The sequence below is a fragment of the Struthio camelus genome, chromosome 25 (genome assembly GCF_040807025.1).
Source record: "Struthio camelus isolate bStrCam1 chromosome 25, bStrCam1.hap1, whole genome shotgun sequence".
NCBI lineage: Eukaryota > Metazoa > Chordata > Aves > Struthioniformes > Struthionidae > Struthio > Struthio camelus.
In genome coordinates this window covers 478,279-494,770 of record NC_090966.1, presented here as the reverse complement: position 1 = coordinate 494,770, position 16,492 = coordinate 478,279, and the positions used below count along the sequence as shown (strand labels likewise).

The 16,492-nt window shown below is 38.1% G+C and overlaps 1 protein-coding gene across 8 annotated transcripts in view; it reads left to right on the top strand.

The window, feature by feature from the left end:
• MYO1D (myosin ID) overlaps nucleotides 1–16,492 on the top strand; it is a 157,860-nt gene that overhangs the window by 1,701 nt on the left and 139,667 nt on the right. The gene's annotated exons all lie outside the window — the stretch shown is intronic.

The following is a 16,492-nucleotide window of genomic DNA, read 5'->3' as shown; positions in this document are numbered from 1 at the left end:
AATGTCAGGTTAAAATAAATTGTGTGGTGCCTATAAAAGCTTAAATTTGCTTCTTATTTGTGTATACTACCACAGTCTAATTGTATTACAAAAACCTTATAAGGTTACTTTAATTAGCAGGAAACTTACATGTAACAGTTTGTTCTTGAGGTTTTTAATCTCTGGTTTATGTGTAATAGAAATCTAAGCAAAGTATTTGAAGAAGCAGCATGGGTAGAGGATGTGATGTATTGATTTTTAAGTTGGTTGCATTCAGGAATCAAATTAATTAATTCGGAGAAGCCCTGCTCAGGTGGTCTTTCCTAACTTTGTGTGAATGGGGATTAGTAGTACAAGCTTGGAATACTGGATCCTTACGTCTGATGCATCTGTCCTATTGCATGCTGATCCTGCCTAGACATCCCTCAACTATAGAAATGAAATCTTGTACACCATAAAATTTCAGTTTAACTCTAGCGCCTTGTTCACTGATGCTCGAGGTCAGGCTTTTCCCTTTGACACAAATTCAGAACTTCTGCTTCTTTTGTATAAGAATGTGTGAATTACTTTGGCCGTAATCTGCAATTTGTAGGCAGAGTTCTGCTGATGTGTTCAAGGTTGTCTTGTGTCTGTGCTGTAGGCAGCATAATCTCTTGTTAAAAAAATTAATATTGTTGATTTTTCTATCAGTGCTGTCATCCACTGACTTGAGGTTTGTCTGCGCTGGAACGTTTAGGAAGGCTGATTTGAATTTACTGAAAGGGTGGCTTTTTGGTAAATATGTTTAACTTTAGTAACCGGTATTTGACCTAGCACTTTTGAATTCTGGCCTTAGCCTGGTGACCCAACTTCACTACTGATTTTATCATAATTTTCGAGCAACGCTTACTTATTTTTACTGTCTCAGAGATAATAATTAACAGTTGCTGATTGATACATTTTTAATTGTGTCAGACCCAAATTACACCTAAGGTTCTGACCTGCCCCAAGGTTTATTATGTTGCCTTCTGTTTTGTCCTGCTGTTGTGTTACATAGTGTAGATGGCATAAGTTGCCTTTATGCTTGTGATACACAGACTAGAATGGAGAAATTGCTGCTTTTCCGTCATTAACTTCAAGTGGTGGGTTTGTTCAGGCTCCACCCTACTCCATAAATCCAGCCTTCTGCCAGAGCTATTTTTATTCAGGGTCACTGGCTGACCCGAGACGGGTTGTGCTGGATTTAGTTCCCAAGTGAGCCCAGATGTGGGTGGAATTGAAATCATACTTGTTTCGGTGCATATGAGGATATTTCCCCAAAGATGTGTTTAGTGGGAAAAAGAGAAATGGTTAGGTTGTCCTGTTCATTGCTTTTTAATATGTGAATATAGTGTTGTTGAAACGTGCTGGACTAGTATGGCGCTCTCATTTGTTTATAGAAGTGAGAACCAGCATGGATAAGTGGATGGATGCAATGTGAATTTACTACTACATTCCCTGGTCACTAGACTTCATACCCTGTTATTTATAGATAGTGCTGTGATTCTATGAGAATATTTTGTTAATATTTTTTCATGGGCGTGTCTTACAACTAGTTACTAAACCAGCAATTTCATGTGGACTTTTAAGCAGTCATTTGGTGTTATGCATTAATTGCAAATAAAAGTCATCCAGTCCTTGAATTCCTTAGTTCTGAGTGGGCTTCTTACCACTCCATAGTTGTGATTCTTAGTCATCAAAAACATTTAAAAAATATGCAGGAGTATTGGAACAGTCAGTGGGGACTTAGTAAATAGGTTTTCTTTACAGAAAACCTTCAAAGCTTTAGCAGATACTTGTTCCTTAAATGGTTACAAGTATAAATCATTAGAAACAAACACTCTTATTCGAACACTTGGCACTTCAGCAGATGCTTCAACATTACTTTTCATCAGTTCTTTGTTGACCTTTATGGGCAGGTAGTGATAGGTTTAGTGTAGTATTTGGTATTTCAGTTTCTATCGGAGGACTCGTGTGCTTAATTGAAAGACTCTTTAAAACTGGGATTCTTTTTTAATGTCAAAACTACTCTCAGGCCTTTTGCTATGCTATCATTCTAGTACTAGTATTTAGCTATGCTTTAAGTGTTACCATCTGTAATCTCAGGTAGAAAATTCTGCTCTGGGCCTGTTGACAACATTTTCATTTCAGCAGATGATTTTCACTTATCCGTTTCTGACTATTTCAGTGAGGGTGGAAATGAGTATGTGTTAAAAGGGAGGTAGTGGTCTTGTAGAAGTTTCTAATGTTTTGCAGAAATTGTGACATAAATGAAACCTGTGGTGTAAATGTTATCACTTGAAATTTTCATTATGGCTTGATGAAAAATGAGTTAATGTAGAGCTTTGTGCTTCTACAGTCTAATGGTGCTTGTAGCTGTCCTGCACACACAGTGATTTCTGACCTCTTAAAGTAACACTTAAAAAAAAAAAAAAACCCACATACCTCTGCATTTAGTTAAAAAATATGCAAAAGTGTTTTTTCTACTGTTTCTCAGCTATTTCTTACAATGCAAACCCCAGCATTTTCAAGGCTATCCTAAATTAAGGCATCAGTTTGTATTCTTTGCAGGTATTTTTGAAAGATAATATTGACTCTGATTAATATTTTTGGTATCGAGAATCTATAAAGAAAATCTACCCTCCTTTGAGAATTTTCCATAAATGTTTGCTGCTGAGGTGCATGTGTCTGTAACAGGAGGCAGAATTATCTAAGAAGCAGAGCTTGTTTGCCCATATATTGTATTATCTGTACACTAAAACATTGTGCAAAGGTCCAAGGAAGAGCGGTGTTTCTATTTAACTCTCTGTGAGAAATGACCTGAATGAAGAGTCAGGTTAATGAGAGGGTGTCTTGAATAGCTTTAAAAATAAAGCATTCACATCCCAAGGATGAAAATGACTCCACTATTCCGTTCTTTGTGGGCAAGGCTCGTCTTTATGGGAGACAGTTATTGTTTTGTTGTTTTGGGTGTAGTCCTGTATAGATGAGACTGGAACAAGATGAAGCAAGAAATTGGGCTTTGAGCGCTGAAGAGATATTTGAAGGGATATGCTTGAGAAAGTTGTGTGTGTAGGCTATACCCTTTGAACCTCTCTCCAAAAAGGCCATCTATTTCTTCTGGATGATGTAGTAAGGTTTGAGTCCATAGTATCTGTCAGTTTTAAAAAATGATCTGTTTTGTGTCTGGAATGACCCTGATCTGAATAGCTGTTAGCTATTAGCTGCTGGGTTTACAGCACTCTCTTGTTGGGGCAGTTTTGGATACAAGAAGCTGAAGATGGTGTAGAAAATATTCATAATTCATAATTGCCTGAGTGACTTGAAAAGAAGCTATAGTGCAGTTCTTAGTGTTCCTTCTCAATAGGTGAAATTACAAGATTTTTTTTGTGTAAATATGCAGCTCTTCAACCGTCTTGCAGTTCGGAAAGGCAAAACTCTTGTTCCTTAATTTAATATCCTCTAAATATGGAGACTTGGTTATTTTCATTTTCTCTGTCCTCGACAGGTCTGGCAAAGCATGCTCAAGGTTCTGGTGTTGACTCAACACTTTATCTTGCTCCTGACCCCAGAGGATCAGAGTCTCCATAAATATGTTGGAAAAAAGTCTTTCTCAACAGGGATATGGGTCATTTATAGCATTTAATTCTTCATATGTTTAGCACTGTTTTTGTTCTTCTGTTGACTTAGTCTTACTTTGAAGTATTTGAGAGATTGAGCACTTTCAATATTGAAGTTCTTACATTGGCGTACCATTCTGGCTCCGAGTTAAACGTTCATGTTTTTGGCTAAGTTGAGGGAGGTTTGACTTCTTATTAGGTAGTAAGGTATCTTTAATCCTGGCAGCGGAAATAACATGTAAATGCTTGGTTTCATTTGTGTTTCTGGTAATTGAAATATTCATGCTTAATGAACAAGCTTTTCCTGCCTTTAAGCCACTTCAGTTTCCTCATTTTAAATGCGATATGAATGTTTGAATTGTTCATATTGTGTTGAATTAAAAAGCTGCTGAGAAGAGTATTCGGGGTGCCTGCTGCAGTGGAAGTTGCAGAACTTTTCCTTGTTTATTGCTTAGACTTTCAGCAGTTAAGTTTTGTCAACTTCTTGTGGCTTCTTTAGAATAATTCAGTTTGCAAAGAGCTGTCTTGTGTAAAAATTTGGAATGAATGGAATGCAAATTCCCTTTAGTCCATCAAAATGTGACTTACAAGCTTGGACAGGCTCCAGCTTGATCTTTGTAGTGGAAAAGGCCATCAATCTCACTTAAAAAGCAAACCCTAATTACGCAAGTAGCCAAAAAGGAGCATCAGGGTCAACTTTCAAATTTCTGAAGAGATTAACATTTAGCTTATGGAAATGGATAGCTGTTACAGGTAAGCTAGGTCTTTCTTGACAAAATTCGCATGAATGAAGCATTGAATGAGAAGATGTCCAAAGTGGAATTTGTTTTGCCTCCATGTGTGCTTAATTTATATAGTTCCACTGAATCATCTTCTGCACATCTGGCTTCCCCTGACTCATGAATATCTTATTTTCTTAGGGTGAAATTTTACAGTCGTCTGTCTTTTTATAGCAATGGGGATGAGGCAGTGTTTAATTTTAACACACGGGTGTTGAATAATATACGAGGAAAGATTTATGAATGAGATTAGTCTTTTAGCTTATCTTACCGTTTTAAATTCTTATGCTGGTAATGCTGTGTGTCAAACCTGTCGGTACTAGCTTTCCAGCTGACGCAGAGCTGTGCTTATGACAGTTGTGAGAGCAAAGATGATAAAATTTAATTATGGTAACTAGCAACAAACTGAGGAGTAACATTTCATGTCACGTGCTGTCAGGTGTGAAGAAAAAGCCCTATAAATAACCTCTTTTGTTACCAGAATTGTTTTGAATTAGCTTAATGGGAGATGTTCTTTATTGTGTTTTTTTTTTAATGTTTTTTTCTGCTATTTACAGAAAGTATATCTACAGGAAGTCAGCTCCTAATTTAGGAGTTCCTCAGCAGCTGTGCTGCTTTAATCCTTGCTTTTTCACTACAATTACTTCATAGATTCTGATGAGGTACTATGAATGTCAAAGATGCTTAGAGTAGGTAGTTTATCTATTTGTGAGAATGTAAAGTAGAAATCTGTTCTTTTGAATAATATGTTTGAGATGGCTTTCATAACCAGTATGCATTTTATTTATATAATCCTAAATTGGGTAATTTGTCATTACCTTCAGAATTTTGCTGACCAAAGTTTGGCTTTAAGGTCTGCCACATCTCTATAGTAAATCTTTGGCCAGTGTTTCCGTTAAGTCTTGTACTGTCCTTTGGCTTCTGTTCAAAAATTGACCTTTTATGGGGGTTCTACTGACCTACCTCTCCACCAACTCTTTGTATTCCTTTCAGGTTGAGCAAGCTTTCAAACTACCCTTTAGTCATATTTATTTGAATTCCATTCACAGATGCAGATCTTGCTAAATATTTGACTGTTACATCATCACCTCTAGGTCCCTCACTCATGATTGCACTTTTTGTGGACTGAAGGAATTTTAAAGGTGGGGGAGAGGAGAAGAAAGCAGATGTCTGTGTGTGTATTTGTCTCTAAGCATTAAATAAGGGAGATTTGTGCCACTTCGTAGCAAATGCTCAATTCCGTTTCTCAAAAGCAGACCTCAGATTTCTAGAGGAAAGTGATTTCTGTTCGTTTCAGGGCTTTTCAATTAGCTCTCATGAGACGTCAGCTTGTACTACTTCTATCATGTACAGATATTTCTGTCTGTGCTTAACACACCCTGGAGGGGAAATAAGTTTTCATTGTGGTGTTTCCACATATTAAAAGAACAGCTTAGATTTGAGGCTGTTCTGTCTTTGGGAGCGAAAAGAGGGCATTGTATGGATTTAAACTTGAAAAGATTAGATTTTGTTCTGCAGGTAACTAACTGTCAGAACTGAGCGATGAAAGCTGAGTAGGAAGAAGGGGGGAATCATGTAAAGGCCTTTCTAACAAATCATTCATTAATGATTAGCTGGAGGAACCTCTATCCCATCTTAGGTGGTCTTGCAGCGCTCTGCTTCTTCTCAGTCTCATCAGTAGAAGTGTAACTAATCCTGGAGTGTAACTAGTCTTTGCTTATTGCTTTACCTCTTGATAGCGATGGCCACTTTCCATTTTGCCCCCTGACTAATTTTAGAGCGTTCTTCGGTGCAGACTTTGAATTTTTTCTCTGAACAGTGTTGGAGTACTACTGTCTCTCACCACTATTGTGTTCTGTCCTATTGACCTGACTGAGGGAGCTTTTTACAGGATAGCTTTTCCAGTTGCTGTGATGTTACTAGCCACCTGTCCTTTGTATAGGAGTTGGCAGTGGTCTACCCTGTTGCTGCCACTTGCTTGCTTTGGCCTGGCAGTCCTGAGAAACACTAAGTATTCTCTGAAGCTTTATATATGACTGTTGGGTTTGTATGCTCCAGAGTAGTTCTACCAGAAAAATATACTTTATTTTTTTTTTTTTTGTGAAAAAGTGGTCTAAACCAATTTACATAGTCCTTAAGCAGGCACTTGCCTGCCATTACATCATTTCTCATCCTTGGATCCTTCTTATTATACTCAAGGGTTTCAGGTTGTTCCTCCAAAAAACGTTGTGCAGCCTGGCCCTTTGTTTCTCAAACTCTTTTTGACTTTCTGACTCTCTCTGTATTATTACAGTATTCTCTTGGTCATCCTTGGTGACTTCTTTCTCTTCTTGCCTTCAGTACCTTCTTTGACTTAATGTACGCCTTTGCTCAACTTTTCCTTGCTGAAGTGGCCATTCACCTGCTCTCAGCTCTCCCGTTGCCAGAGTTGTCCTCTGATCTCAGTGTGATCAGGCTTTCCCATCTGAGTAACATGCAGGAGTTTGAGATGCTTTGTGCTAGATTTTGAAGGCACTCTTCTGGGCAGGAATTCATTTGTTTTGCTGGCACCATCTAACTTGGTACTTTCTAGGTCTTCCCATCCAAAGTTAAATATTTCCTATATGCTGTATCAGATGCAAGTCTGTGCTGTTCACAGAGCTAAATCTCCTGCCTAGGGTCACCTTCATACTGATTATTGTGCTCACTTCTTGTCTTAGGCCTTGGCAAATCCCACCCTTCCCACATGTGCTTGTTCGAACTGCATCTGCAGAGACTGTGATTTTTTTTTTGTTGTTGTTTATCTACTTCATTTGCCTCTTTACCTCTTTCTTCTTCAGTCTCAAAAGTACAGCTTATCTCCTCTCAATGTTTGTGAGTTTGTCCCACAGGACTCATCTGGTGATATGTCTGTCCTGGAACTTTCTAACAAGAATTTGTGTACTTTTTTTCTTTGCTCCTTTTTGGCATGGAAGGAACAGCATATAAATTTCAATAAAGACACTACCTCCTCCTTAGATATCTGATTTATGAAGCCTACACAAACTTTGTCATGGTAGGAGGTTCAGTATGCTGTAACCACTGATTATCGTGTTGATCTGTTCAAGTAGTTTCCTGGTTCCGTATTGGATCTGTGCCCCAGAGAGTTTCTGTCTTAGCTTAGATTTGGACAGAGCCTAGCCCAATGCTATCCTGTCTCAAGTGGTTCAGGTAAAGAATGGTTTGCTATAGTACCACGTTCTGTTCCCATTCAAGGTTGATATAACTTTAATTTGGGAAGCCTGCAGCCTCACTACATTTTTCTGTGAAATAAGTTTTTGGAGAAACTTTGTGGCAGGATTCTGGCTTGTGCAATGTTGTAGTATATGATGTGTACTGCAAGAGGGTGTACTTGACAATTTAATTTAGGATTATATCTCTAACTTCATCTTCAAAGTATAATGTTTTAAGTCTGTATTGTTTTGCATGCCCCTCTACACATGCAATCTAGTATGTTTTATTTAGACCAAGCCAACTTTAAGTGGTGTTTTATTGCAAGCTCTGACATCCCTTGAATAAATCTTCTGAAATGGGACTCATGATGAAAAGTTTTTCAGTCTGTCTGAGATACAGCTGGCGTGAGTTGCTAGTCCTCAAATGAATGATACTTTGAGGGAAAAGTTGAAACTTTCTGAAAAGATTTACTTTTAATATATCTTCTATTATAGGCATGGTCGGTGCCTTCATCCTTATTTTATTTATTTTTTTTTTATTCATGGTTCTTAGGACAAACTCACTGGGGACTTTCAGGAGGAAAATTCAAGGGGGCTTGAGTAATGTCCTGCATCCTCCTGTCCGGGAGGCAAGGTGGTTGGGGAGCCATGAGACTGTAACAGCTTACTGGATGGAAGCAGAGACTTTATCTCGCAATGAATAGTGAGGAAAACAAACCCAAACCTCTCTTTTCCTGCTGTGTGAGCTGCATGGCTTTCTTTATGGGAGAACTCCTCCGTGGTATGTTTTGGCGTATCAGCCTGCAAAAAACCTGGTGGTTACAAAAGCTTTTCCATCATGATTATCAGGAGCACAATGAAGCTTTCATGTGGCTAGACATCTTTTAGATGTTTACAGGAAAACTTTCTCTTATTCACATTACTGAGCTTCAAGTAGGCTATTTTGTTTATAAGAATGAACAATAAAATAAGCTTCACCTTCAACGGAAAAATCTGACTACCTTTGTTCGAAGGTCTGCCTTCCTATGCACTGTTTATAAAGCAACTGTGGTATCCAGTTTATAAACTTCTGAGGCTAGAAACGGTCTCTTCCAGTTCTACTTGATAACTTATTTGGCATTTTGTTCCTTCTTGATCCTGGGTGTAAAGACCAGGGGAACAAATGAAAGTTTTGAAGAGTTCTAGTTATGATCTTGACCTCTAGAAAAACCTCAGAATGTTAGAGGCTGTAACTGGAGTATCTTAGAAAACTTTAGAGCCCCTGGCTTATGTGGGGTATATACTCTTTTCTATTTTCTTCTCAAAATATTGAAAAGAAGTAAGCTGTGTTTCTTTTCTCCTTGCTTGCAAGGACATAAGTACCCTGGTATTCTTTAAAGCTTGATGTAAACAGCTCCTTGGAACAGTAGCTATTAAACTTTGTTGAAAAGTGCTTAGCAATGACAAAAAAATGTTATTTCCGAAAGGATTTCTGTAGCACCAAGTTTTTTTTTTTTTTTTTTTGCAAATGAAAGCCCAAATTTACCACAAAAATGTCCCTGTAACCTCTTATAATTCAAAACATATTACTTACTTTTCAAAAGCACAGGCAAATTACCAGGGAGACTTTCTAAAATAAGACTGAGGGTTAGATGTATAACTGTGGACAATGCTTCTTGATAATAAAGCGTTTCCTTTTTGGAGTTTTGTCTATGTCGCAGTAAGAAAGTAAGATTGCTTAATGCCTGTTATGTACTGGCCTCTTTTAAAAGTGAGGAGAAAGCTGAGAATGCTTATGTATACATGCAGACGTGGGCATATTAAAAGGAAAAAAAGGAAATGAATATATTCCTATTAAATGTAGTGTTTATGTCTCTAGCAAAACAAACAGTAAAAAAATTTGTCTTTGTTTTTTCTGTGCGAACTCTTAGCTTGTATTTTGGGCTGTACTGCGTACTGGCTTTCAAGGATGCAGACATTCTTAAGCTAGACATCTCTAGTCTCTGGCAGCTAATTCTCTGAATCTTTATTAGTTATCCAGAGCTTAAACCCCTTTGAGGAAATGCCAAGAAAAAGTAGATTTATATAAACCTTTTTAAGCCTGGTATAAAACTATACAAGCCAGAGCTGATAGAAAACTGTAGGCAAGTTGGACAATTTTGAAATAATTGGAAATATTTTGCTAAATTTTTCCAATCATTTGATACAAGCTGTTTTCCATTAAGTATCTACTTTTTTGGTGACTTTTAAAGGGGGGCTGCCTATTGTCAAAACGAGTTTTGTTTTTAACCAAAGCATTTCAGCTCCCTTCTTGCTTTTTAGGTATTATCAATCCATTCCTTAAAGCAGTGGAGGGGTTGGCCTGTGCCAATTGGTCGCCTTGAATGACTAAAGCAGTGGGCTATGTAGGGTTGGCACGCTTGAATAGGAGCAGAATAGTGCCTAGATTTCCATTTTGTAGGTAGAAGTATGAAAGCCAGGAAAGTGAGATGATGAGATGGCAGATACTCACCTTTTATCAGGTGCTATTATATATTTTGCTGTTCTGTTTAGTTTCTGTATCTTTGACCCTCTCTCATCAAGGAACCGAGGTAGCACGTGCTGCTCACTGTGCAAAGACACAACTGAAACAGCTGTCTTAGAGCAGATGGGTCGTCGCTTTTTCCATTAATTCTCTGACATGATGGCGTTTTCTGGTTTTGGCTGTGGTGGCAAGCTGTAGTCCATGACTAATTTCAGTGGCCAGCCGAGATTTTTGTGCTACCAGATTTGGGGAGGACACTCTTTATTTCAGATCTTGGTATTCTCCCGGGAGTTTCTCCCATAGTTAATTCTTAACTGACAATTTAGCTGCTCTGCTGAAAGAATACTTCCTTAGTGACTAGACCCTATACAGATATACAGATCAGAGGATTTAACTTGTTTTATCATATGAACTTGGGACCTTTAAACTATACTGTGGAGCAAACAGATTGTAGTTGGACCATGGAAGTTGTTGAATAGGTCATAAACTTTTAGTGTGTTAAACTCAAACTACTGTGACATTTTTAACTTTTGCCTTTCCTGCATTGTCCTTGTATCTATAAAAATTTGAAATAAATACAGTAAGTTTAGTGAATTTTGAAGGCAAATTGTAGTGCCTCGACTACATTAAAGGAAAAATTGGCTTGAGTTACATTTACTTAAGAGCTGTGTGTTGTTAAACCAAAATAAATTGCAGGATGGAACAAATTAACAGGTTATTGCAGAAAGATAGGTTTGGTCAGGAGGTAAGTTTTATGTTGTACTAGGGATATGGGAAGACTTTGGAGAGATGAAGCGTTTGTAGCAATAGCCTTTTTAAGAAGTCAGAGTCTTAAAATATTGGTAAGGGTGGGTTATTTTTATCAAGGCACTCTTGCTAACTTTTTAAAGGTTCTCCCATACCTGTATGAGATCGTCCTATGTTATGTGTCAGAAACCTTGTTTTAATAGTAATTCCCACACTACTTTCACATACTTTGTGCAGTGCTAAAGTATTTTTCACCTAACATGTCATTCTTGGCTCACTTGATGAACATTATAACCAATCTGTGAAAGCTTTCAGGAAAAAAAGATAACTCTAACCTTTCATACGTAGATGTGTTGGCTTGTCTCAACCCCAAACTGTTTAAGGTAAGCCAGCAGTCTCCATTTATCTTAATGAGGTATTTGATGTGGAAGCTGACAGCACGAATTTGTTTGTGTAATAATGTTTAGGCAAATTATGCATCTGTGCCCACCCATCTGGTCATCACTGGGTGCCCAAATGGATAGCAGGAGCTTTTGATATACTCATTCTCTGAGTAACGGTGCATAACGGACATTTTGCAAACGCAGGATTCCTACTGCTGAAGATAGCAAAGTCTTTCTAGTTTTGACCTGGGTTCTTTGTACCGCTCTATATGTACTCCAGCACTGTGAGTGCCAAAAAGCCCTTTTTTTTTTTTTTTTTTTTCAATTGAGGAGGAGGAGGCAAAAACATTCTGTCCCATAAAATGTATAAACCTTGCATCTATCAGTAAGGAATATTCACTATGTATAAGTAGTAAGTGAGCAGCACTGACAAATTTAACTATATAGATTTGCCCTGCTGCTTTCTGACTTTTAAGCCTTTGGGATATGCTGTGGTTGGTTTCAAACTTTTCTTCACAGTGCTGAAAGCTAAAAAGCTCTCTTAATAAGGAGTGAAGATGGCTGTATTCATTTTACTCTAGGAAGATATATTTCAAGAACAACTATAGTTATTGTGAGACCCATGTTATAAATCATAAGTGGCAGTGGTGAATGTTATTTCTTGGTCTGCAGTGTTGCTTTGTGTTTACCTCCCTCCTCAGTGCTGCTGTCATTGCTACTACTTTAATTGTCCAATTGCTGTATTATCCTTGCATTGCCATAGAGCTATCGCACCAAGGATTTTTCACTTTGAAATTACGTTTCATTCAGAACTAAGAACATAGTTATTGTCAATCTCATTTGAAATTTTGTGTGAACATAGACAAGGTATTAGCAATAGAAGAATTTGATTGAGTCCCTAATGTCAGAATTTACAGCAACTTTAATTTGATATAAGAACAGAGCGCTTTCAGAAGCGATGTCCCCGAGCTGATGGTCTTTCTTATGCCAGTGCTAATGTTTGTGGGTGCACAGGCAGGAGAACTGATTTGACTGAAAATGAACCTGACAAGTAAAAGGATCTGTTGCTTCTCTGATCAGGATCCCCATGTGCCTTCCAGGAAGGAAACTGGTGGCAAAAGGTGATGCTGAGGGTCTTGGGTAATAGACCTGACCTCGGTTTGGTGGAGTTTCTTGCTTTCTTACCCCCTTCCTTCCTCAGCCCTCTGGTTCCCACTGTCTTCACCCTCGCAGCCCTGCCCATCAGAAAGCTTGTAAATGTTCTCAGCTGAAACTCTCTTTTCTGAGTGTATTTGTATTAGGCTTTTCTTTCTGGCCTAGTTATCATACGTGTCCATCTTCAGAAATGTTCTTAAGGGCCTTGCTATTTATCCAGCACTTGGCTAGAGTCTCTTGATGCCACAGAAGCATCACTTGTTATCCTGGTGCAAATCCTTTGCTTTGCTGTTATGGTCTTTAACTGTGCATGCTATTAATCATTTTTTGGTGCTTCTGGATCCCATTACTGTTTGACACCCTTTTGCTTGTGGATTTCTCATTTGCAGACTGTAACTAGCCATTTCTCCATGTGGCTTGGATTATTCTTGCCAGATTTCCCTCGAGTTAAATAATAGAGGAAAAAAAAGCTCAACTAGTAATAATAAATCACCTTCCTATTAAGTAACTACTACCTGACATCCATTCATCTATTTGAATTGCTTTCTTACCAAATCCTTGCTGCATGTATTTTGGGATCTCATGAAATTGTCTTTATTAGACCATCTGTTTGAAGATGGTATATGATGTTGTTCCTCTTATTCCAAATATAACCATCTTGTGATCTTAAGAAACATTAGCTTTAAAACTGTCCAACAGGCAATTCCCGGACAAATTTGGACAATGCTGGTGTTGACATGAAGGTGGCTTTTCTTTATTCTGAACTTAGTTCCTTCTTTTCTATGTACAGATACGACTGCTGGTAGAAGGGTTTGGGATTTCTTCCAAAGATGACTCATATTTACCAGGATCACTACATCCATGTATAGCAAAAATAGGACACGCCATTATGATGTGTATCATCCGAGCTGTTTAGCATTTTATCCAATAGCCACTGAACTTTAGCTGGTAGCTTTTATCTCTGTGATTGCTTTTTCTACCCCTATTTGTCCCTCTAAAGAAGAACAAAAACCCAAACAAAACTTTGATTGTATCTCCATTCACGTTCTTGCTGCCACCCTGCCTTCCCATCTGCCTCGCTTGTATAACTGGGAGAGGAAATTGCCCTAGGTCATCTTTCAGAAAGCAGCCTTCCTGCATCAACTATAACCTCTTGGCTGGTTTCTGTAGACCTCAGACTCCTCCTACTTGCAGCAGTCTGTGGGAGTACTGGTGGTTAATTAACATGAGCCACACCAATCCTGGCTTTTAATTTCCTAGATAGTCCCTGGGTAATCTCCATTCCAATGGTAGTTTCGCTGTTGCAAAACCACAACTGCGGCACGGACCTGATTTTGTATTGGTGAAGCGCCATATAGTTGCATTTCTTGGAGGCTATGTTCATCTCAAAGCTGATGAGGTTGGGGCATGAGAGAATTGGGGGAAAAACACTTTTAGTCAGGGAACCATGCTGTGTGGATTCCCCAGAGTAAATGACTGCTCTGATCGCATATAGGAAATAGTACTTCTGCTGTGAGAATGGTAATCTTTTCCGCAAGTAATGCGTACCAAAATGGCCAAAGATCAAAGTTCCTAAGTCCTTATGCAAAGCAGGGTGTTCCTGCATATGCTGTTTGATGTGCCAGAAAATGCATGACCCATAGTACTGTTTGCAGTTGGTTCTTGGGTGGAAGCTCTGCAGTATTAGTATGATGAATGAGAGCATGTAATCATAAGAGGTTCAAAGGATTTGTAGGTATGATCTTTTGTCTGCTCAAGACATTCTTTCCCTTTTCCATCCCTAGCTTGTTTCTAACATCTTTGTCCTCTGGCCTATCTTGTCCTTTATAAACAGTTCGTGAGCTGTTTGGAGCCAGGAGCGGTCTCCTTTGCTATGTGTAAAGTGTGTGTGAGACAGTGTTTAATGGAGAATTGCCTTTGAAATGAATGAAAATGATAATTAGGAAGTGATTCTCTCCAATTATGGATTAACTGGTGAGGGTCTAAGTGGGGGTCTTGCCAAGAACTGTATATTTCCAGGAAGAAATTAGCCTTGTTACCACAAAGCATTTTGAGTATTACTTCCTAAAAAGAGAGAGCTCAATGTTTTAGTGCTACCTCAGGGTTCCAACAACAGGATGGCCTATAGGAAACATTAATGTGTTCATTCTTGCCATTTAAAGAAATCTAAATTTCTTCTTCTGAAATGGGAATGACTTTTGGATAGGGAAATGCTTTTAGCATTATTCTGCTTGCTGAGTGGCAGTTTGGTTTTACCCAATTCAGGTTGGTTATGTCATGAGGAGGGATCCTGCTTTTCAGCCCTATAATTACTAGATACACTCCACCCTTGAAAGCTTCCACTCTCTTTACTGCTCTTCTCTTCATGGTTGGCATAGGCTAATGTTACTCCACAACGTCGGCATGGCCTGTGGTTGTGTAATGTACTGCAGTGGGCTAACTAGCTTTAGCGAAACAGTCATCTTGGACAGATGTTGCAGTGAAGCAATGATTAATTGGGGAAAAATTTTAACAACCTTAAGTGGCAGTAAACTTATGTTGGCAGGTGGAGGCGAAGTCACTGCTGCTGTGTAATGGTGACTCGTTACTCTGAAGAAAGAGAATCACATTTTATCTAGCATAACACTCTCTCATGCTATCTTCTGTCTCAGACTTTTACCAGAATGAGAACTTAGTGCTGAAAACTCCTTTTTTATGGCTTTCTTTGTAATTGTTCCCCATCCATACTGGAATGTGGAATGACTTTATTTATTTATTTTTACCTCCTAGACCCTCACTAAATATTGGAAATACCATTACTTCTTGCTTCTGAGAATGCAATGCACGTACTTATGGATAAGCAATAAAATGTGTGAATATCCTTCTGAATTGAAGTGTTGACAGCTATAACTTTATCCCAAAGTTTATCCTGTCAGTTCTTTCTTTTTTTGAAATTGCAAATAAATGAACAGCTTCTATAGTGTCACTGAAGTAACTGAGGCTATACAGGATGCAATGATGGAAAAAAAGCTTGCTGGACTGAATTTTTCTAATACTCGTGTAATTATCTTTTTGAAAAAGTAATTGGATTCATCTGAGAGATTTATTAAATAGCATTCTGGATTAAGAGTCGAGCTTTTTATGCTTAGTGAGATGTAACCCACGTTTAAAAGATCTTTGAGAAGTGAGTGATAGGAAAGAATTGGTTACAGTGATAATGTTATTGAGTAACATTTGAGGCTAATTATTTTTGATTCCAAAGCTCCTTAGCTCTAGTGTTGAATTTCATATTGAATGTGGATACAAATTTAGTTTTGGCTTCAGGAGTAGGTTGCTGGCATTTCACTTGTTTAATCTCCCCTTGTTGGGCAACAGGAATTACTGTGGGTCAATCCATAGTAATTCTGTGGAAATTTATTTATTTTACTGAAACTGCGTTCAGTGCAGAAAGCACTTACCTGAACCTAAATTTGTATGGGGTCTAGGAAACTTTACTTTCAGAGCATCTCTGTAAGATTTTAGTCACCCTGTCAAACCATTACAAATTGATGTTGAATGCTTATGTAACATTATTGTCTGAGATGCAAAATTCATGCAAATTGTAGTCACAGTGACAGCTCTGTCCCTGGTTATGGTGTTGTCCAGTGTTCTCAGTTCCTTCTTTAGTAAGTAGAGCTGTTGATGTGTGTGCTGTTTTCTTGCTAAACACTTCACTGAAAGTAAAAGTAGTCAGCAGACAGGTAAATACACAACCACTGAAGACTGTATGTGTTACCGTAAACATTTGTATTGAAACATATTAGTATATTTTTCATCCAGTCCATCTTTCTGCAAACAGATGAGTTGTTAGTCCAGCAGGATGTAAGTTACTGTGTTTTCCTTAATAATTTGGTTTCCTTTTGGCTTGTGTGTGCTTAAGGTCGTCACTAGTCCTGTGTTGTATTGATGATGTCTCTAAAGCACTTATTTTGAGTAATGCAAAGAGAGGATATTTGAGTTTTGTGAAAAGATTGCAATTTGCTTTTTATCTATACTAAATGCAGGCTATCAACAGAACTTAAAAATAATAAAGATATAGGCCAATCTACATATAACTCTCAAAGTCACGTTTTGTGACCACATGTGATAGTTGTATTTA